The following is a 22,759-nucleotide window of genomic DNA, read 5'->3' on the forward strand; positions in this document are numbered from 1 at the left end:
ATTTCGTTGGGTATGCATAGTGTACTTTACAAGCAATGATATTTTAAATGTATCCAAATACCTCAGTCAGTATGGCTTCCACCCTCTGCTGCTTGATGTACTTGTGTGTGTGTGTGTGTTTGTAAGGCAGTACTCAGGATGTTAAAATCAGTTCCTGAATCAACTTTGGCTTATTTATTTTACAGGATTATCTTTGTTTTTTCTCCATAGTGCAAATTTTTCCCCATCAACCAAGTACATGTCGAGAGTTAACATCACCTCTTGCACTGTGCTCTCACTTTGAATGCCTTCCTGTTATACCTATAGCTGGCACTTTTCTTGACACAAATGGGCTAGAAAAAGGATGGTCTGCGTGACTTTTAACCTAGTGAATTCAGCAGTTTGACCTGAAAAAGGAGGGGCAGTTTAACCGCCCCTTCGTAAGCTAATCGGACTTCCCCTGTGGCAACAGCAGTGATGTTTTAGTGCTCCCCAAATAGTAAAAATTACACTTCTTACTCATGAACTGAGATGGGGGTTGGGAGAGACATGGAAACAGTGTCAGACACGAAGACTACAGATTTGCTGTTTTTACCAGAATCTCTAGCTGATATTTCCAACAATAGATGCTCATGTTATTTTTATTCTTTGATCAAATTTCAGAGGTGTAAAATTGCAATGGTTGTCCGTTCAGTTAATCATACTAATACATTTTCTTAATGTGTCTAATATATGAAAGTATATTATAAATTAAGTCACTCTAATCTAGAAAGAATTAGGTATATTTGTTTTTTCCTCTTTAAAATCATCTTTATTTAGGTAGCAAATATACATTTAAGTTGCTTAATATTTTATTTGATCCCATTTGAAGTGTCATAGCATGCCATATAAAACATTGCCTTTTTCAAACTGCTATATAAAAATACTATAAAATTCAAACTATAACCTATATAATTCTCTTTCTGTATTTTGATTACAACTCTACAACAACATTGATTTGGCTGGGGTAGGAGGGGAGTGGTGGGGGGTAAATGCAGACAACTGTAATTGAACAACAATAAAATAATTAAAAAAACCCAACATTGATATAGGCCCAATCTGGGTAGGTCAACTGGTTAGAGCATTGTCCAAATACATGCAGGTTGCTGGTGGATGCCCTGTCAAGCACACACAAGAAGCTACCAAGGAATGCTAAACTAAGTGGCCTACTAACTGATTGCTCTCTCTCTCTCTCTCTCTCTCTCTCCCAAATCAATAAAAACAAGATTAAAAACAATAACATTGATTTAAAAAGGGAAGTGAGTTAACTGGCATACATCTAATGTTTTTAAATAAAAAATGGTGAAAATGATTACCTATGTATGAAAATTAAGAGTAGCTTAAAAGCTTATGCATGTTGAAACTTTTATCAAAGAGTTGTTTTTTAGATTGCCAGTTCTGAAAACAGCCACAACAATGCAAAGGACAACACGGGGAATATAGTCAACAACATTCTAACAAATACGTGTGGTGTCTGACGGGTGCCCGGTCAGTTGGGGGGTGGTCACCTCTCAAGGTATACACAGGTCCAAAACAATATTGAATGTGAACTGCAAAAACAAAAGCATTTTTTAAAATTGCTCTTCCAAAGCGGTTCTCTGAAAATATCAATGTCATATTTTTTATAAGTCCAATATATTAGTGTCCAATATCATTCTCATTGTTTAATACTAACAAAACCTGCATTCGAATTCTCAATGTATAAATAAAAAAAACAGAGGAAAAATAATTACAATGCAGTCATTTAAAATATAAAGGTTGCCCTGACTGGTGTGGATCCATTGGTTGGGCATCATTATGTATAAGGAAATGTCACGGGTTCGATTCCCAGTCAGGGTACGTGCCTGTGCTGTTGCAGGATTGGTCCAGGATCCAGCATAGGAGAGGCAACCAACTGATGTTTCCCTTACTTTCTCCCTCTCTTCATCTCGCTCTAAAAAAAAAAAAATAAATGGAATATTTAAAAAAATAAATGAAATAAAATATAAAGGTTTAGACTTTTGTTTTATTCTCCCATGCTAGCGCAGTTGTAGATTTGTATATTTCTTTGAAGCCTGTGCATCTCACAGCCACATGCGGGGTTGTTCTCCTGACATTCTGCTGCCCTTGATGGCTGCTGGTTGGCTTGTTGGACATGCACCCCTGCAGTTCCAACTGTGGCTTCAATGCGATCACACCTCTTTGCTCATGAATTATCATTCCCAGATCTTAAAAAAGTTCATTAATATCCATAATATCAGCTTCAGGTTGCCTAACAGAAGTCTGTCTCATGAATAAGATGAGGGCGTCCTCTGTAATTCCCTCATCCTGCACCTGACCTTGAGGGTGAGTTTGGCTTTTCCAGAACACGGGATTCCTTTCTGTTGAGCTCTCCTCAGCAATTCCACCAGATGCTCTGGCACTGGCTCCCCACTCATGCAAAACACTCTTTGTCAGCTGCTCACATTTGCAGAGTTGGTCAGTGATGTTGTGAATTCAGCCACTAAGAAATAACCTGTATTTTCCTGTCATGCTGTTCACTGAGGGTGGGGGGAAGAGATCAAACTGTTCCATGGACTCCTCTGTTTCTTCGGCCCCTTGTTTAGAATATTGTTGCTTCTGTTGCAGCTGTTGCCTGAACTCGGGTGTTTCTTGAGCTGTTCCATGTTGACTCAGAGTCCTTTATATTTCCACACAAGGGCATGTGATCTTTGGATGTTGGATTTGCTGGGCCGGTTGGGTGGGGCCACCAACAATTCCTGAAGTGCAGGATGTGATGGATTGCTCATTCACTAACTTTATCAGATGTTGGTGGGCTGTGCAGTTTCCTTAGCCCTCACCTCTTCCTCCAACTGCAAGCGAACTTTGTTTGTTTTTATAAATACAAATTAGTATACCAGCTTTTACTGAATTTCTCATAAAATTTGTTTTCTCATAGAATTTTTGTGAAATTTTCCAAATAAATCCATGGATTGGACTGTCCCAGAGAAATAATAGTAATTCTTGGGTGTGGACAACTGGCACAACTCTCTCTTCCGAACTGTAAGTTTCTTTAGAACTCACATATTTTATTCCCTCATACTTTCAATTTAGGAATTAATCTTAGAGATAAAAAGCAATGTGTGGACAAGTGTATGAAGAAATATGTAAGTGTTTTTGTTGAAAAGTTTTTAGAAATATTTAGATTTAGTATGTAAATATTACTGTAAATTTCTGTTTATTTATTAACATATTAAGTTATATATCTCCAGATTAATGATTTATTATCTCTGATTTCAGATTTTCAAAAACTTCCGAGTTGGACAAGAGTTGTGTATTTTGGGAATCTGCCGGACACAAGTTCTATTCTGACCCCTGTTTAGATAAAAAACTATATGTTTGTAAGCACCAGGCACATTAGCTTACACAAATTTTGTATAATGTTACTCTCACCACCCCTAAAGAACACATTTCTAGTTTCTTCAAGAATTGTTTTTGTAAAACTGAGTTTTTTAAATATGTTTGTTGATCATGCTATTACAGTTGTCCCATTTCCCCCCTACACTCCACTCCATCCTGCCCACCCCCTCCTTCCTACATTCCCCCCCCTATAGTTCATGTCCATGGGTCATACCTGTAAGTTCTTTGGCTTCTACATTTCCATACTATTCTTACCCTCACCCTGTCTATTTTCTACTTACCATTTATGCTACTTATTCTCTGTACCTTTCCTCCCTCTCTCCCCCTCCCACTCCCCTGTTGATAATCCTCCATGTGATCTCCATTTCTGTGGTTCTGTTCCTGTTCTAGTTGTTTGCTTAGTTTGCTTTTGTTTTTGTTTTTGGTGTGGTTGTTAATAAGTGTGAGTTTGCTGTCATTTTTACTGTTCATATTTTTTATCTTCTTTTTTTTAGATAAATCCCTTTAACATTTCATATAGTAAGGGCTTGGTGATGATGAACTCCTTTAACTTGACCTTACCTGAGAAGTGCTTTATCTGCCCTTCCATTCTAAATGATAGCTTTGCTGGCTAGAGTAATCTCGGATGTAGGTCCTTGCCTTTCATGACTTGGAATACTTCTTTCCAACCCCTTCTTGCCTGTAAGGTCTCTTTTGAGAAATCAGCTGACAGTCTTATGGGAAGTCCTTTGTAGGTAACTGTGTCCTTTTCTCTTGCTGCTTCTAAGATTCTCTCCTGTTTAATCTTGGGTAATGTAATTATGATGTGCCTTGGTGTGTTCCTCCTTGGGTCCAGCTTCTTTGGGACTCTCTAAGCTTCCTGGACTTCCTGGAAGTCTATTTCCTTTGCCAGATTAGGGAAGTTCTCCTTCATTATTTGTTCAAATAAGTTTTCAATTTTTTGTTCTTCCTCTTCTTCTGGTACCCCTACAATTCAGATATTGGAATGCTTAAAGATGTCCTGGAGGTTCCTAAGCCTCTCCTCATTTTTTTGAATTCTTGTTTCTTCATTCTTTTCTGATTGGATGTTTATTTTTTCCTTCTGGTCCACACCATTGATTTGAGTCCCAGTTTCCTTCGCATCACTATTGGTTCCCTGTACATTTTCCTTTGTCTCAGCATAGCCTTCATTTTCATCAATTTGTGACCAAATTCAACCAATTCTGTGAGCTTTCTGATTACTAGTGTTTTGAATTGTGCATCTGATAGGATGGCTATCTCTTCTTTGCTTAGTTGTATTTTTTCTGGAGCTTTGATCTATTCTTTCATTTGGGCCATTTTTTTTGTCTTGGCGCACCTGTAATGCTGGTTACGTTGGTAACGCTGGTCGCTACGCTGTGAAGCTCTATGGGGGGGGGACCAAGAGGGATCAATGGTGCTTGCTCCACTCTCTGCCGGATTTTAGTCACTCCCTCCACTACACGCAATCAAATTGGGGTCCTCTAGTGCTGATTCCCGAGTGGGTGGGCTTGTACACGTTCTAGGCCCCTGTGGGTCTCTCCAACAAACTCTCCTGTGAGGCTGGGAGTTTCTCCTGCTGCCTCCTCAACCCCTAAGCGTGTTTTAAATCTGAGGCTTTAGGCTTTATTTCCCCGGGCTGGAGCCCTGGGTTGTGCAGTCTGTTTCATTCCTCCGCCATTCCTCCCTGTTTATTTATGCGTGAATGTGGAGCCCAGGGGTCTGCTACCTGCAGCCTGGCCTGCTCGGCTCCACAATACACCATCTTGCCGGGTCCACCAGCCGCCGCCTTGCCGCAAGTCCCTTCTGCCCAGCTGCCCGTCTCCGCCCCTCCTACCAGTCTGGATGAATGTTTCCTCTTTATCTCCTTGGTTGTTTCACTTTTATACAGTTTGCTTTTCTGTCAGTTCTGGTTGTTTTTGTGTTTAAATTGTTGTTGTCCTTCTTTTGGTTGTGCAAAGAGGCACAGTGTGTCTGACTATGCCTCCATCTTGGCTGGAAGATCGTAAAACTGATATTTAAGAACTTATTTTGAGCCCAGGCTTAGTTTCACCACAAACATAAGAGGAAGGTACTGAATTTCCCATGTTCCCTGTGTCCCCTGCATGCAGGGCATCCCCATTATCAGCATCACTCAGCAGATGGGACATTTGTTACTGAGAATGAGTCTGTACTGACACATCGAAGTCACTTAAAGTTCATACTTTATCTGACATTTCATCCTTGGTAGTGGAGAATTGTTTTAAAATCTACATTTATGTTAATCTTTAAAATATTATCCAGGTACATATTAAACATTTTAAAATCTTCTGTTATTTATTAAAAGATATCAAGTATAAATTATGAATTATAATATCAAGTACTGTTATTTCTAAGTCTAAAATAACATGAATAATTTAGATACATTTTCAAAATAATTTTCCCCAGCCTCTGAACATTGAAAATGAGGACTGAATACATCAGGATAATAAGGTATGTAAGGTAGTTGAGTCAGGAGAGAGAAACCAGGGATGATTTAAAGAATTATTAAGTATTTGGTGGGGATAGTGTGCAGTGAGGGGTAGAGGAAAATTGCCAAATGTACCAAAGGGTTCACTAAAGAAGAGTACCAAACAGACAAATGATATAAGACCCAAGGCTATCTCCTCAGGATGGGTTTCAGACCTTCGGGTAGACAGTGTCACTACAGAACACTTTATGGCAGACACGTTCACTGGGCTGCTCTAGGAGAGAGCAGTCCCCAGTCTGCAGGCTGATGTGGGTGAGAACAGATCTCACACTGGGACTGGCAAGTAGGATGACCTCCCTGCCAAAGTGTCAGCAGGCAGAGGCTGCAGAAAAGGAAACCAGTCACAATCACTCACTGGATGGTGAATACAAGTACTTCCTGCATGCAGATGACAACCACACCACTGTGGGCAAAGGAGAGGAAACACCATGAAACCAGGAAGAGGAGTCCTTTCTCCCAGTGCCCTTTCCTGACAACACATCAAGCCAGCTGACTGGAGAAAAGGTTGTAGGATCTGGTGCCATAATCTCAGAAAGGACAATACGTATAGATTTGGAGCGGAGAGTACTAAACTGTTAATTGGCACTCAAGGTTACTGTGCAACAACCCCAAGGTTTCTATGGAAAAGCCATGTGACTATAGTCCACCTGCTCAGAGAACAGAACCAACACAAATATCTTCTGAATGTATTTAGTGCATCATTATCAATGACTGTGGTCCTTTTTTGGTAGAGACTGGTAGTTATATTTAGCACTAATTCATGTCCCTTGATATCTCTTACATATCTGGTTTTTTCTGTACTGGATATTAGTTATTTTTGAAGGTAACTTGTTTTATTCAATTCCTTGTCTTTCCTTTTTGCCATTCTGAAGTTCTATATTTAGAAACCTACATTGATAGAACAAAATACAATGTTAAAAATGAGAATATAAAAATTAAATATGATAACATGTCCATGTGAATTAAACATTAGTTATTGACAGAATGTGGGAAGAAATTTATTAATTTGACATCTTTAAATGACATTTTTACTATAATTTGATTACAAATGGGAGAGATACCATATTTGTTTATTATGTGCAAAATGAATTAATAGTTCCTATACATTCATCTGTTTGAATATATAGTCTTTATACTGTCTATGTTTATTCATTATGTTCATATGGAGGAAATATGTGAATATTCAAAATTAATTTCATTATACACACACATTATATCTATATACTTGTATCTAAAGCGGAAGTTGTGTTGCAAACATCCCAGTTGTATTGGCATTTGCAAACAAGCATTTATTTTGCTCAATTTTTCTCAGTTACCCATGTGTGGTTTGCTTGGCTTTCAGTTGACATGGGCAGAGCATGCATGGGCTCAGCTCCAGACCACAGATTCGGGTCAGACCTTTTTTATATCTTTTATTCTCTGAACAGTGGGCTACCTGATATGTGCCCTTCTCAGAGCAGGGATTAGCCACTCTCCACAGAACTGGCAGAAATGTGCTACCTAATGCCTCTGCTCTGAACTCATAAACTGATACTTTCACACACATCATACTAACCAAACCAGTCACGTGGCCAACTTTGTTAATTTTCTGCAAAGTATACTCTTCTCATAGTGGTCAGAAAAAGAAATGTAGATTCACTGAAAAATAATGCCATCTACAATAATAGCCCCAGAAACACGTGCAGAAGGGAGGAGTGTGCCAGCAGTTGTGACCCCTGTGGGAGTTATGAATCCCAGAGGTCAGAATACTACATGTCCACATGCATTGCAGAGCCCATGCTCCTCACATCAGTTCAGTGCTGCCAGGCATGTTTCCCTGTATTTTAACACAGTTAACTTAGAAATCAAGGGAGTCATCATTTGTCGGGGGGCTTTAACGCAGCCCCCCGGTCCTGCCACGGATGAAGAAAAAGACTACCAAGACATGATCTGCTTGGGGAGGAAAGGTGGCCATTTCTCTCAAGGGGAGAAGGGCCTCAAGCCTCTCTCTCCAGGGGCTTTTATTAGGTTCATTCACATAGGAATACGGATAAAGCTCATCAATCATTGTCAGCCAGTAAGGGTTAAACAATACAAGATTTATAGAGAACTCTGAGGGCTTATTCTGAGTTACAGCCAATTAGTTAGAGGGCCATAAAATTTTAGGCGCCAGACTCTTCTCAGGTCTGGACCCTTATCTCTTAAACTGAGGGTACAAATTAAGTAGGTTTCACAGGAATGTATGTATTTTTGTTAGGCCTGATTCCCCAGGGAATCCGCCCCTCCCAGCACAGGACTGCACTGCCCTCTGTCATTGTTTCAGGCTTAAGTCAGGCAAGGGAAGTAAGGCAGCCAAGAGATTAGGAAACTTCTTGAAGACAGAATGAGGAATCAGGCTATTTCAAAGCTGAGGGGCGAGGGTCCATCACCCCCTTTTCCCACAGCCCCCCCGAGTCCTTCCCTGCAGACCTCTTCCGTGACCAGAGCCTGTCTTAGGTTGATCCTCCCTTGAGGATTCTTACCCGTCATTGGCTAACTGGCCAAGCTCAGGGCCAAGCAGGGTGAAGTGGGCAGGGGTGGCACACTTGCCAGGGAGATAAGCTTTGTCTCCTTAGTGGCTTATGGTCTCAACTCTGACTCAGCCTTAACCATGGGGGGTTACAGCCCCCGAAACCAGGCAGGGTGGTTCCCAACAATCATTGAATGATAGAAACAGTTTCTCAGTTTTAAACCACCTATTGTCAGTATAGGGAAACAAATAGAAATCACTAAACTTTTGAGGAGAAATCACCAAATGAAGTGATCAGCACAATAAATCTGAATAGGAAATTAGTCGATCAAAGCTCATGTTCAAAAAAATGTGATCAGACTTCTTTGGATGATCTTGGGAAAACGGTGACTTGTGTGCATGTGGCGAAAACCCTGTTCACCTCAACAGGTGCTTCTGTGACATGAAATGACCCTGACTGCAGCATCATAGAGATTGAAGCATCTGTCTGAAATGCTCTGCCCCTCACAGGTGTTCAGTGTAAGTAACAAAAAGAGAAATAAATAACAAGCTATGAGAACGGAGAATGTATTTGAGACCGTATCACTTGTGTACTGTGATGATTGGTGGCAAATTTGTCAATGTTGCTAGTTTTTACACCAAGTTCATGTCTTCATCTGAAGATTATGTTCCCAGTGGAACCCAGTGATATTGCAGTGTGCTCCCAGATGGCGCTCCCAGTTATTCCAACTGTGTTCAAAATGTTTTCATGCAATACTTACACCTCTGAACATGATACATTGTATTTTATTTTTTATTATTTTTATTTTTATTGTTGTTCAATTGCGGTTGTCCCACCATTTTCCCCGTTGCCCTCCCCTGCCCTGCCCACACACCCTGCAGTCTACCCCACCCCCTAGTCCCTGCCCATGAGTCTTCTACTCATATACGTTAATGGTTTCTGGCTTGCACCACAATATTTAATCTGTCACAGTTCGAAGCTTAACCTGTGAAAAGAACGTGTCAACAGGGCTATCTTCTCTGTCAAGATCCAGGGGACACTCTGGGCTATGAATCTTTCTTAGTTTTGGGTGTAGCCCTGAGTCCTTGACATTCCTTGGCTTCCAGACACCTTACTCCAATCTCTGCCTCTGTCATCTCATTGTTCTCATCCTGTGTCTCTGTTTCTGGGTCCAAATGTCCCTCTTCTCATAGGATATCATATGCATTAAGGGCCTTCCTACCCTAGTATAACTTTATCTTAATTTGTTTCCATTTGCAACAGCACTATTAGATAAGGTCACATTCTTGGTCTCTTGTAGACATTAATTCAGGGATTTGAGGAGTGTGGGGATGAGACACTAGGAAATGACTGAAAAAAATAACATGTTAATGTCTAAATCTTTTTAAATTTTTATTTATTTATTTTTAGAGAGAAGTTAAGGGAGGGAGAAAGGGAGGGAGGCAAAAATCAATGTGTTGTTGCCTCTCATGCACCTGCTACTGTGGACCTGGCCCTGCAAACCAGGCATGTGCCCTGACTGGGTCTTGAACCAGAAACCCTTTGGTTCATAGGTGGGCGCTCAATCCACTGAGTCACATCAGCCACGGCTAATATCTAAATCTTTTATCTGAGTATTATTGTAACTGGAAACAGTACTGGTTTGGTGTTCTAAAACTCAGTTCCAACCATGTGGTTGTTGAACGTTGGGAGTCTGATGTGAAGGCTCTCAGAAGAGAGGGGGAAACGTCCTGTCATAAAATCAGAAGCAGCAGTCCACTGAGAATCCATGTCTCCATGACATGTCAAGTCTTTCAACATTCTTAGCACTTTAAAATATAACAAACATGGTTAGTTTTTTAAGGAAATTTTGCCCTATTTTCCACAGTGAGGGCACCATTCAGCCTTCCCACCAACAGTGCACTAGGGTTCCCTTTTCCCCACATCCTCTCCATGTGTGGTTGTTTGTTGATTTATTGCTGATGGCCTATGACAGTTGTGAGGTGATATCTCGATGTGGTTTTAATTTGCATCCATCTCATGGCTAGTGAGATTGAGCATTTTTTCATATGTCGATGGGCGATCTGTGTGTCCTCCTTGGAGAAGAGTCTATTCAGCCTTTTTGCCCATTTTTTAACTGGATAGATTGTCTTCATGATTTTGATTCATTTCAGTTCTTTATATACTTTGGAGATCAACCCTTGTCTGAGGTATCATTGGAAAATATGTTCTCCTATAGAGTCTGTTCCCTTTTCATTTTGGTGATGGTTCCTTTAGATGTGCAGAAGCTTTCTAGTTTGATGTAGTCTCCTTTGTTTATTTTTACTTAATTTCCCTGGCACTAGGAGATATATTGGCAAAAGTATTGCTACATGGGATATCTGAAATTCACCAGCATCTGACTTCCTCTGGGACTTTTATGGTGTCACAACTTATATTTGTCTTTTATGCATTTTGAGTTTATTCTTGTATATGGGATAAGTTTGTGGTCTAGTTTCATTTTCTTACATGTACCAGCCCTGTTGTCCCAGCACCATTTATTGATGAAGCTGTCTACTCCATTGTATGCTATTACACCATTTTCTAATATTAACTGATGTTAAAAAAGTAAAAATGGAACTGCCTTTGACCCCGCAAACCCACTGCTGGAATATACCATAGGAATCCCGAGTCACCTACTCAAAAGAACTTATGCACTCCTATGTTCATAGTGGTGTTATTTACAATGGGAAAGAGCTGGAAACAGCCTAAGTTCCCATCAGTAAATGAGTGGATCAAAAAACTGCGGTAGAATTACACAATGGAATACTATACAGCAGACAAAAGAAGGAACTCCTACCCTTCATAACAGCATGGATGGAACTGCAGAACGTTATGCTAAGTGAAAAAAGCCAGGCTGTGAAAGACAAATCCCACTTGATCTCACTGATAAGTGGAACCTAATGAACAAAGCAAATGAACAGAGTAGTACTAGACACATGGAAATAATGAACACACTGAGAGTGAGCAGAGGGGTGAGAGAGGGACATAACGGGGAAAGAAGGGGAAGGGTCTAGTGAAGGAATGTGTGTGAAGGACCCATGGGCGCAGGCAACAGGTGGGAACTGACTGTGGAAGCAGGGGCAGGTGGGGCAGGGGAGGGCAACCGGGCAAAAATTGGTACAACTGTAATTGGACAACAATGAAAAACAGAAATTATCAAAATTCAATTTGATTTGAAGGCAAATCTTTTGTTTAACATACCTGATTTTCAAACACTGAGAGCTACAATTTACATAGTTTATAATGTGTCTGTTTTATTACCCGCTTAGGATGACCAACTACACTTTCCCTAGTTCCTTCATAACATCCAGCACCTGGCAATGATACCATGTGTTTAAAAGATACTTTTGTACTAACCACATGAGAAGTAGAGAGACAGTGCCCTGGCTGGTGTGGCTGGGTGGATTGAGTGGCAGCCTGGGAACCAAAGGGTCACTGGTTTGATTCCCAGTCAGGACCACATGCCTGAGTTGCAGGCCAGGTCCGAGAGAGGGGGTGTGTGAGAGGCAACCAGACATTATGTTTCTTTCCCTTTCTCCTTCCTCTCCCCTCTCTCTAAAAATAAATAAACAAGATCTTAAGCAATAAGTAGAGAGACCAGACCAAATGGTGATTCTTTGCCTATTTCTGTTTCAGGCCATGTTTTCACTATCTTATAACATTTACTGACTTTGAAAGTTTAGGGACAGAGTGAAAAGCAGAGAAAATAATTACAAAAAGAATGGCAACATGTGTTGTATCTGAGACCACATAATTTTCTTTTCAATGAGTATTTCCCAGATAACTCATATTGGACTGATTCAAACAGCTAAGCCCATGGCTTACAGAATAGAAACTTCAGTCAGATTATCGATTCTCTCTGCAATGCTGTAATGTAAAGTAACTTTTTGATGCTATAAACACATTTCTTCATTTTATTTGTAAAGCAAATTAAAAAAAGGTTTCCTAAAAATTAAGCTTAATAGTTTATATAATTTTGCCTTATCTTCTGAAAATAGAAAAACTTCTGCTGACTTTAAATTTTTACCCAAATGTACAAGCATATCATAGCCTTAGGAACAGTGTGTTGGCTTTTCTGTTCTTTTGTGTTGTGTTGCATGGTTTAAAGACCATACTTTTCACCCCATGATTTTCTGATCTCAATTATTTTCAGAATATAACAGGTAATAAGTAATGAAGTTTTTCAGAGGGCTTCCAAAAATTGCACTTATACGATGAGATCAAACCATATTACAGAATGTCCTTTTATTTTTGCAAATGCAGTTTTACTTTAACTCTTAGTTTACAATTACAGTTGGCCTGCGGTATCATTGTATTGGAGTTTCCGGTGTGCAGCATAGGGGTCAGACCCTTGTACAACGTATGAAGTGATCCCCGAATAAGCCTACTCCCCACCCAACACTCTGTTTGATTATTTGAATACTATTGACTATATTTCCTATCCTTTACATCCTCATGACAATTTTGTAACTATGAACTTGTAGAATTATCTTTTAGAACTTCTCATATGCAGCAGGGTTAGATTTCAATGGAAAGTTTTACAATCTGTGCTTTATTTGTTACCTTTTCCCCCTTGAAGAACATTTAAGATCCATGTCTTAGTAAATTTCAATTCTACAATAAACTTCAAGTATACAATACAGTGTTATCAACTGTAGCCACCATGTAATACATTAGATCCTTAGGCTCCTTCCTCTAATAAGTGAAAGTTATAACCAACTTTTACCAACTTCTCCTTATATTCTTACTCCCGGCCCCTGACAACCACTGTTCTCTGAATTTGTTATTTTTAAATTTCACATGTAAATGATACCAGGCAGCATTAGTCTTTCTTTGTCTCACTTATTTCACTAAGCAAAATGCCTTCAGGTTCATCCTGGTCACCAATGAGAGAAATTTCTTTTCGTCATGGCTGAATAATAATTCATTGTGTGTGTATGTGTGTGTAGAACTTCTTTAACCCATTCCTCCATTACACACACTTGGTTGCTTTCATGTCTTCATTACGGTGAATAACGCTCCAAAGAACCTGGGAAGACAGATACTTCTTCATAACAATTGTGTCACTTTGCATATGTACCCAGAAGTGGGATTGCTGGAGCACATGGTACTTACAATTATAACTCACTACCTATAACACATAAACATTTGCTCTTTTCTTGATACAATATGAGATGGATGAAAATAATTCCATTTGATACATACTAGGTGGCTCACATTTAATGTTTTAGTTCTTCCGAGATTCATGTGTCTTTTAACTTGTGTTTTCAAAACTACTTTTTCTGCCCTCCCCAACTTTGGTTAGGTTAAATTTTTTAAAATTACATTTGTTTCCATCCTACATAGTTATATGTTGGCTTTTGTCACTTAAAACAGGTATTTCTTTTTAAAAAGATATTTAATTTAATTTTTTTATTCAGTTACAATTGACTGCATTTTCTCTCCATCCCTCCACTCCACCCCAGCCAGTACCACCTCCCTCCCCCACTTCTACACTCCCCCTTGATTTATCCTTGTGCCCTTTAGTAGCTCCTATAAGGAGCTATAGGAGCTACAACAAATATTTCTATTAAAATACAGACAGCTATTTATGATGGGAGGGTGAATTAATGAATAATGTAATGAGTAGCAATTTCGTATTTCAATACTTACATTATAGTATAGTACAGTGCTGTCTAATGCTTTCTCCTTCAGAGACACTTATTTTTATCAGGGGAAATACAAATTCCTTATATACAAATAACAAATTTCATGCAGCCATTTAAAAAAATGTGGGCAGAGTAATTGAGGAGGTAAGGTTGGGCATTAATATTTGTGACACTTATCCTAAGTTGAAAATGCAGTCATTGTTCCGAATATTAGGGACAAATATCTTTGAGTACCTATTGTTAATGGGATTATGATTTTATCTTTTTCCATTATAACTGAGACAATGAGCATATAAATAAATTTATGTAATGCCAGTATCTAGCAACTTTGTCCAAGAGTAGGACTGAAACTTCTAAGATGCTCTTAACAAGGCCTGAATTTTCAGTGTTCGTAAATTTTAAGATGGAGGTAAGTTAACAGCGCGGGTGGTCAAGTTTCTTGTCCCAGAAATCTCTGGGAATATGCAAGTGGTTTCTCAGGGGCACTTACGAATGCACAAAATGAATGACTCTCTACAAGCTCACAGTCTCCGAGATTCTCAGGTGTGTGATGAGATAAGCCATCTTAAAACTGCCCAAGTGTAAGAATTTCCTGTTGAAACTTTAAGTGACACAGTGATGAGAAATCTACTTTTTTCTAATTTTGCCTCACTCTCAGTCTGCAGGGGGCAGTCTGTGAGGACCACAGATACTGCGTGTAGACAGGAGTAGCGAGGTCTCCTGTGAAGGATGCACAACCTTCTGGCTTCCAGAGGTATGTGTCTCTACTCTCCTATTTCCCTACTGACCTGATTCATTTAATGGGACATTACAAATGCTAGATGTGTTAGAAACAAAGTACAATTAATATACAATCAAATCAAACACTGGTATTCATTTCTGTATACTTTATAGAGTAAAATATGAAAAAAAATTCAAATTTTTGGCTATGGAAAATTACTAGCAAGCCTACGACGTGCATATTTCCCTTTGAAAATCAGGATAACTTAAGTGAAAAGCTGTAAGCCTCATGCCAAGGAGCAGTTAACTTTAGATTTTGTAATTAACAGATATAATTATATATGTGTATTACTTCATGTTTAATCCATACCATAAAAATAGATTCTTAAAATGAATTCATCATATCATGAAGGTCAAATATAATTCTTTAAAAATGCATGTCAGTTAAATAAAAGCTTTTTCATGTGCACTAAAAATCAAGACTTAGTAGCCTCTGTAAAATGGTTATTTAAACTTCATTATAAACAATCCAAAGGTTTTTAGAAATTGAATAAAACATTGAAAAAAGAAATGCCACATTGATAAGAGAGTCCTGTGGCAGGAATTGTGACACTGTCTGATATAAGTAAATACAGTAACAGGGTAATTGTGTTCATTGCTTAAGTTAAGTGACTTTGGAAAGCTTGTGAATGTCAGATTGAGTATTAAGTGTTTTACATGCATTGCATCGCACATATTTTCATTCCCACTTTACTAAGCAAACTAGGTAGCTAGACACTAATTACTAATCACTAAAGATCGTACATGTAAATGTCAAAGCCAGACTGCATTCCAGATCTCATTGCAGAGTCCAGTGACTGAATTATTAAACTGCATTTTCTGATTTAGTACGTTTTACTATGCACTAAAGCTACCTTCACAGAGTGTGACAGAGAAGGGATTTTCCTGGACATTTGCCCCAACACTGTTCCTCCATAAATGGTCTACAACACACTTATTTACCATGTTTTGTGTTTTCATATTTTAACCATTAAAGAAATTACAAGTTACTGGTAAAGTATGTTAAAAAGTCCTTTGATGTTCTATTGCTTTTATTATTTATTGAGCTCTGGGTAACTTTAGTGTGTCATGTAACATTTTTAACATATAAAATATTTCATTAAAATTTAACTGATCTCTCAGAACTCTACAATTATTCCAAATAAAATATTTGATAGCACCACTTCTGTCATTTGACCTAATAATTTCGAGTGTCTAAATTACATCAATTAATTCTTAATTACCATATATGCTAACACTACTCTTCCTCCAACTTTAGAACACTCAATCTTTAAACATTAGTGGATTTAGAAATTGTCATTAAAATGGGTGCATTGTTATTTTCATACAGCATTGTAGTTTTCACAGTTATTCTAACAGTGTTGAAATGTTTCAGTGGAATGTGACCTTATAAGGATGTTATTCTGAACTACTTTACTGTTCGCTAACTTGTTACTTTTCATTGCTTCAACCAATAATATCATGTCAAACATAGAATATCATAGAATTATCGAATTATTCTTTGGGAAACATTTAAATCTCTAAGTCAATTAGAACAAGACTTCACATTGGTCAAATGCAAAGTGAGCACTATTTCTTATCTCACACTCCACCCACACTGCCTCTCCCAGGGATCTTGTCGTTGTTCACATCACCTGTTAACAGTGAGGTACTGTCATCAGAGGCACCGTCCCTGACGTTACTCAGCTGCAGAGATGGATCTCCAGCCAGAAAACGACTCAGACCTGAATGTGGCTAAGGACTGCAGGAGACAGCAAAGGAAAGGCAAGGGCATGAGAAGCTCCGCTTTACAAACCGAACAGCAAATGTCCTCTGGGGAAATGGAGTTTCAAAATGTTTTTCAAGATCTTCAAGGGAATGACGAGAGCCATCGCAAAGGTGGCATTTTTAACAAAGACGCGGTATAACTGTTCTGGGATGTGCCGTTGGAGGGAAGACGTGTTGCAGGGAAGAGCAGGGAATTAGCTGACATATTTTTTCATTTGTGAAGATCAGAACTTAAAGTTGCAAAACAGTGTCTTAATGTGAAATCTGAGGACTCATTTATTCAGACATTGTTGTAAGGTGTAGTCTTTGACCAACAGCTCATGGAGGATTGTATTTCCTGGCAATGCAGTGCTATATTCTGGGGGGAAGATGGCTGTGGGGGAATTGGTTTGTTGTGGTTCAAGATTATTTATATGATTCCCTGTTCATTTGGGTTCTCTGTGAAAACTGTCCAAGCAATGTCTCCATGTGTTTTTCTCTCGCCGCCGATGCACCACCATCTCCAGAGAAGCTCATGGCTGGGGTCCTGGGAGTCGTCTGCCTCATCTTGGTGTTCACTGTAGCCAGAGTGATACTACTTCTTCCCTGTAAGTAAGTTTTTCAAATATTTAAGAGAACTTCTCACTTTAATGAATCTCAGTGCCTCTGAACATTTTAATATATTATGGAATAGAGCTCTTCTTTTAAAGTAAACATTTAGATAAATGTGGAATGTCATTCTGAATTTGTCAAGTGCATAGAGAATGATTGTAGAGAGATTTTACATCTATTTGTATATTTTGATTTCATTACTCAAATATATGCATTAGGAATCTAAAAGACCTTATTGAATAATACAAATTAATTCTTAAGATTGGTTAAAACAATATTTTTAGAAACATTCAAGTGTGATATAAAGTCTTGTGAGATATTCTTCCCCTAAATCTTTATTACTGTATTAATTTTTCTCGGTGAAATCAGTTTTATTTCAGATTTTGCTGCTCCTAAACAATGCACCAAATTTCCAACTAAGAAACTAAGATGATGACGTTTTAATTCTGTCAGTACCAATTCTTATTTTGAGGGTCCCTGTATCATTTTCTGGGTACCGTAGAACTGGAGCGGAGCAACGTGTCCACAGCAGCAAGGGTGGAAAAGATACATTACGATTTTCAAAGTTCTGTTTTTAGTACTGTTCATATTTTCTCTGTTTCAGGGAAGGCACAAATATAATATACTTTGGGAAGGAGAATATAAATTATAAAATATGGCAATAAGTGTTCATAAATAATGATTATAGGAGAGTGAATTTTTCTCATGCAATAAGAAGGAGTATGTATTTAAAATTATCATATCCTTGTCTGCCTCAGTGGCCCAGCTGAATGGAATGTCATCCCATATGCCAAAAGACAGCAGGTTTGATTCCTGGTCAAGGCTCAAAGCTAGGTTGTGTGTTCGATCCCTGTTCATGGCATGTACAAGAGGCAATTCATCAATGTTTCTCTCTCACATCACTGTTTGTCTCTGTCCTTCCCTCTCTTCCTCTCTCCTTAAAATCAATGGGCATATCCTCGTGTGACGATAAAAAATAAATGAATAAAATAAAATCACTTACCCATTGAGACCAATTGGCTTATATGTCCTGTGGCTGTAAAAGATGAATAAATAACACCGCAATGCTAAATAAAAAGTGGTTGCATTCATTGATGTCCTAGGCATTAGAGAATGGATATATTTGTTTGTAGTTTTTTAATGTGGGCACCAATACTAGGGGATGAGAGATGACCTTTCTCCATGATGCAGATGTGAAATCTTTCTCCTTTATATGTATGTATCAGCCTGTCAGTGTGCATAGATATTGTGCTGACATGTGTATATACCTATGCATATATGTAGGTTAATTTTTGTTTTTTTTAAATTCAAATTGTGTTCAGTTAAAAATTCATTATTTTTATGTTCATCAGAGCCTCTAAACTCTTCATGATGTTATAGAAAAAAGTCTCATTTTAAAGTATGCCTTAGACTAAGAGCAAAATTGTTACTCTGCACAGAATTTGTCGAAAGTATAAATATCAGAACAATTTTAGAAAGTAATTTATAAATATATGTATGTATATAATTCAAGTCATTCGTTAGGATACCTTATTGAGAAATATGAATAAATTCTTCTTATTGATTAGACCAAAACTGTAAGAGATTGTGGAGTGTTGTTTTGAAGGCTTTTGAAATCTTTTCCCCAATATTATCATTGATTCAATAATTTTTCTTGGTAAAATCAATTTTATTCCAGTCTATTTTAATCCTAGACAATATACCACATTTTAAAGTAAAAACAAAAGTATTATGATTTATGTAGATTGATATTAATTTTCTATAATAACTACTTCTTTTTCCACTTAATGTAACTCTGGTACAGAACAATTCTTGTTTCTTGCATATAATATAAACTATCTATTATTTTAAAGGGAAAGCGATAGGGAACAAGACAGGGAACCAGACAACAGGGAACCAGAAAGGTACGTAATTATTTTCTATGTTCCAATATCAATACAGTTCCTCCCTTGTCTCCAACACAGTAAAAATTTATAGTTTTTTTTGGCATGGGAAACATGAATTATAATAGGTGGCAATAAATGTACATATAATGGATATAGAAGAGTATATTTCTTATGTAAAAATATGAAGAAATATTCATTTAAATGCATCATACTCACTGTTGCCAATTAGTTGAAAGATAATTTTGGTGTTCTAAAAGTATGGTGTCATTCATTGATATTGAGGACATAGATAGGGTATATTTTTGTGTGTGTTTCCTTAATATGGGCACATAAATTAGGGAATGAGGGGCTGGCCCTCTCTGTGAGCGTGTATTAGTGTATTATGTTTTATATATGCCACTCTGTGAGGGTATATACATATACTATGCACTAATTTGTCTAAGCCTATGCAAATACTGAAATTAATTTTCATTTGGAAATTCATATTTTTCTTGGATAACAGTTCATAACCTTTCCTCAGCATATCTTTGTGGTCAATGTCCACCAGAGTGGTTAGTGTATTCCAACAACTGCTATTACATCAGCACTGAACACAAAACGTGGAATGAGAGTTTGACGGCCTGTGCTTCTGAGAGCTCTAACCTGCTCTATATAGATGATGAAGAAGAAATGGTAAGATTTTTAATGTTTCCAACATTTCATTTAAAAGTGTATTTTTTTTTAAATTTCTGTAGAATTCATTCATATTTTTGTATATATCTATAATTTATTGTAAGTGTTAATACTTTATTGTTTGACTATAATATTTGATTTATATTTTATGCCATTAATGCACATTTGAAAATTTACAATTCTTGCTTTTCATAGACAATCATGCTTCTATAAGGGTTTTTTTCCTAAACTTTGCTACATAATTATACCAGGCGTCGCGGAAACTATAGATGTGACTGTGCGTGTTGCAAACTGAAACTGGATCATGAAACAGATGTTGCCAGCCCACTCCTGTGCTCTCTCTCATAGCGTCTCCTCCCTCCTCACTCAACCACTGCTCTGATGTTTTATATCACAGATCATCTGTGCTTAATTTTGAACTTTATGTAATTTTCACTGCTATATTGTATGTACCTGGCATTATTTAACCTATTCTGCTCAGAATAGAGATGTTTTTAATATGTGGTTGTTAAGAATAATTATTTAATAAAACTCCTTGTGTATATCTTTTTTCCAAATAATATACCACATTTAAAGTAATTTATATACTATAATACACATAATATATAAATTGATATACTGTAAATGTTATAGTATAAATACTATGTTATGTTTATAATAATATAATAATTAGTAAAATAGTTGTTCTAATGCTATATATGTATAATTAAAATGTATTGCCTTTGTGCATCAGACTGAAATGAAGGGTCAGAAATATAGGTGTATGGAAATTATCCCTGCACTTTCTAGTTTGCTGTGTAAATACATATTATATCCAATCGTTTCATGATCCAAAACTCAGTACTGCCAGGAAATGCTGTCAGTTCTGATCATTATATAAAAGCATCACTATGACATTAACAGGCATTTTCCACGTACTGATCGATGGAACACGTCTTTCAGGGCACAATCCACTGTGAACTTCTGTACTGTGAGAATGAGAAGTGCCCGTTCATGTCTCTTGCCCATCTCTCCTGTCTGTCACCTGTAATTTTCCTTCTCAGAAGTGGTTATGTTTTGGATATGACTCTTTTTGAATTTGTGAGATACAAAGGACTTTCTTGACTGTTGATTACACTTTTCTTCTCACATTGGAGTCTTTCAGTGACCTGGAGTTACCAAAGTTACATAGTCCAGTATCTTGTTTTGGGTGTTGGTGATTGTGTTGGACATATATCACAAGTTAGTCAAAGTTCATGAAGATAATCTACTGCATTACTCTTTATGGTTTATCTTTTTTCTTTATTGATGGACTTTTACATTTAGGTTTACGATACTTTGAAAATTTATATTTTGTGATGCAGTGTTTGTGATGCTGTGAGGCAGAGGTGAAGTTTACACTTTTCTACATCATTGCCTACTCAATGCAGCATAATTTACAGCAGATGACCATTTCTACACAAAAAACTTTATACACATGGGTCTGTATATTTTAACATAAAATTTAAGAAGTTAATCATTCATCATGTCTCAGAAATTATTGCTTGCTTTTTTTCTGTCTCTGTGTTTATTCTCAGGCAATAATTACACCAATGTGGGTTTTACTGATAAAGTTCTAAAGGTGTCTGAGGCTCTGTTAATTTTTCTCTCTCTTTCTCTCCACCCTCAGGAATTAATCATTTCTATCACTAAATCTTTATTTCATCAATTCCTTCTTCTGCATCTCAATATTTATGTAAATGTGTTGACTTTTTAATATAGATAATGATTTTTCAACTGATAATTTTATTTGATTTATTCATATAGTTTTGATTTCCCTAATTTACTTCCATCACTGCCATCATATGTTCATATGGTTATTTGAACATAGTTATAAAAATAAATATTAGGTGAGTATTTATTTATATAAATTACTACTGAGTATTTGTAAAATAAATCCAACATATTCTCCCAGTGAAAGTTATATTGTATGGCTGATTTATGCCTTTGAGCATGGAAGGTATTTTTCAGTTCATTGAATGGTTTTAAAATTTGGGTAAGTCCACATTTTCAATAACATAATATAATAAACATGGATCTTCCTACATGCTTATTAGAATTATATTTTTGTAACTTTAGTAAACTATTACTGTAGAATCATCTCTTTTGAAGTGTGCTTACTCAGTTTTTCAAATTCTTGTTATTATTTTATTTTTGGGTTCAATTGCTAGGGATTTCGTTGGGTATGCATAGTGTACTTTACAAGCAATGATATTTTAAATGTATCCAAATACCTCAGTCAGTATGGCTTCCATCCTCTGCTGCTTGATGTACTTGTGTGTGTGTGTGTTTGTAAGGCAGTACTCATGATGTTAAAATCAGTTCCTGAATCAACTTTGGCTTATTTATTTTACAGGATTATCTTTGTTTTTTCTCCATAGTGCAAATTTTTCCTCATCAACCAAGTACATGTCGAGAGTTAACATCACCTCTTGCACTGTGCTCTCACTTTGAATGCCTTCCTGTTATACCTATAGCTGGCACTTTTCTTGACACAAATGGGCTAGAAAAAGGATGGTCTTTGTCACTTTTAACCTAGTGAATTCAGCAGTTTGACCTGAAAAAGGAGGGGGCAGTTTAACCACCCCTTCCAAAGCTAATCAGACTTCCCCTGTGGCAACAGCAGTGATGTTTTAGTGCTCCCCAAATAGTAAAAATTATACTCCTTACTCATGAACTGAGATGGGGGCTGGGGGAGACATGGAAACAGTGTCAGACACGAAGACTACAGATCTGCTCTTTTTACCAGAATCTCTAGCTGATATTTCCAACAATAGATGCTCATGTTATTTTTATTCTTTGATCAAATTTCAGAGGTGTAAAATTGCAATGGTTGTCCGTTCAGTTAATCATACTAATACATTTTCTTAATGTGTCTAATATATGAAAGTATATTATAAATTAAGTCACTCTAATCTAGAAAGAATTAGGTATATTTGTTTTTTCCTCTTTAAAATCATCTTTATTTAGGTAGCAAATATACAT

General features: G+C 37.3%; 1 pseudogene; it reads right to left on the bottom strand.

Annotated features, from left to right (window-relative positions):
• Window positions 1–2,023: 2,023 nt before the first annotated feature.
• Window positions 2,024–16,711, bottom strand: LOC128780514 (syntaxin-7 pseudogene; annotated as a pseudogene).
• Window positions 16,712–22,759: the final 6,048 nt, after the last annotated feature.

This window comes from Desmodus rotundus, chromosome 3 (genome assembly GCF_022682495.2).
Source record: "Desmodus rotundus isolate HL8 chromosome 3, HLdesRot8A.1, whole genome shotgun sequence".
Classification (NCBI taxonomy): domain Eukaryota; kingdom Metazoa; phylum Chordata; class Mammalia; order Chiroptera; family Phyllostomidae; genus Desmodus; species Desmodus rotundus.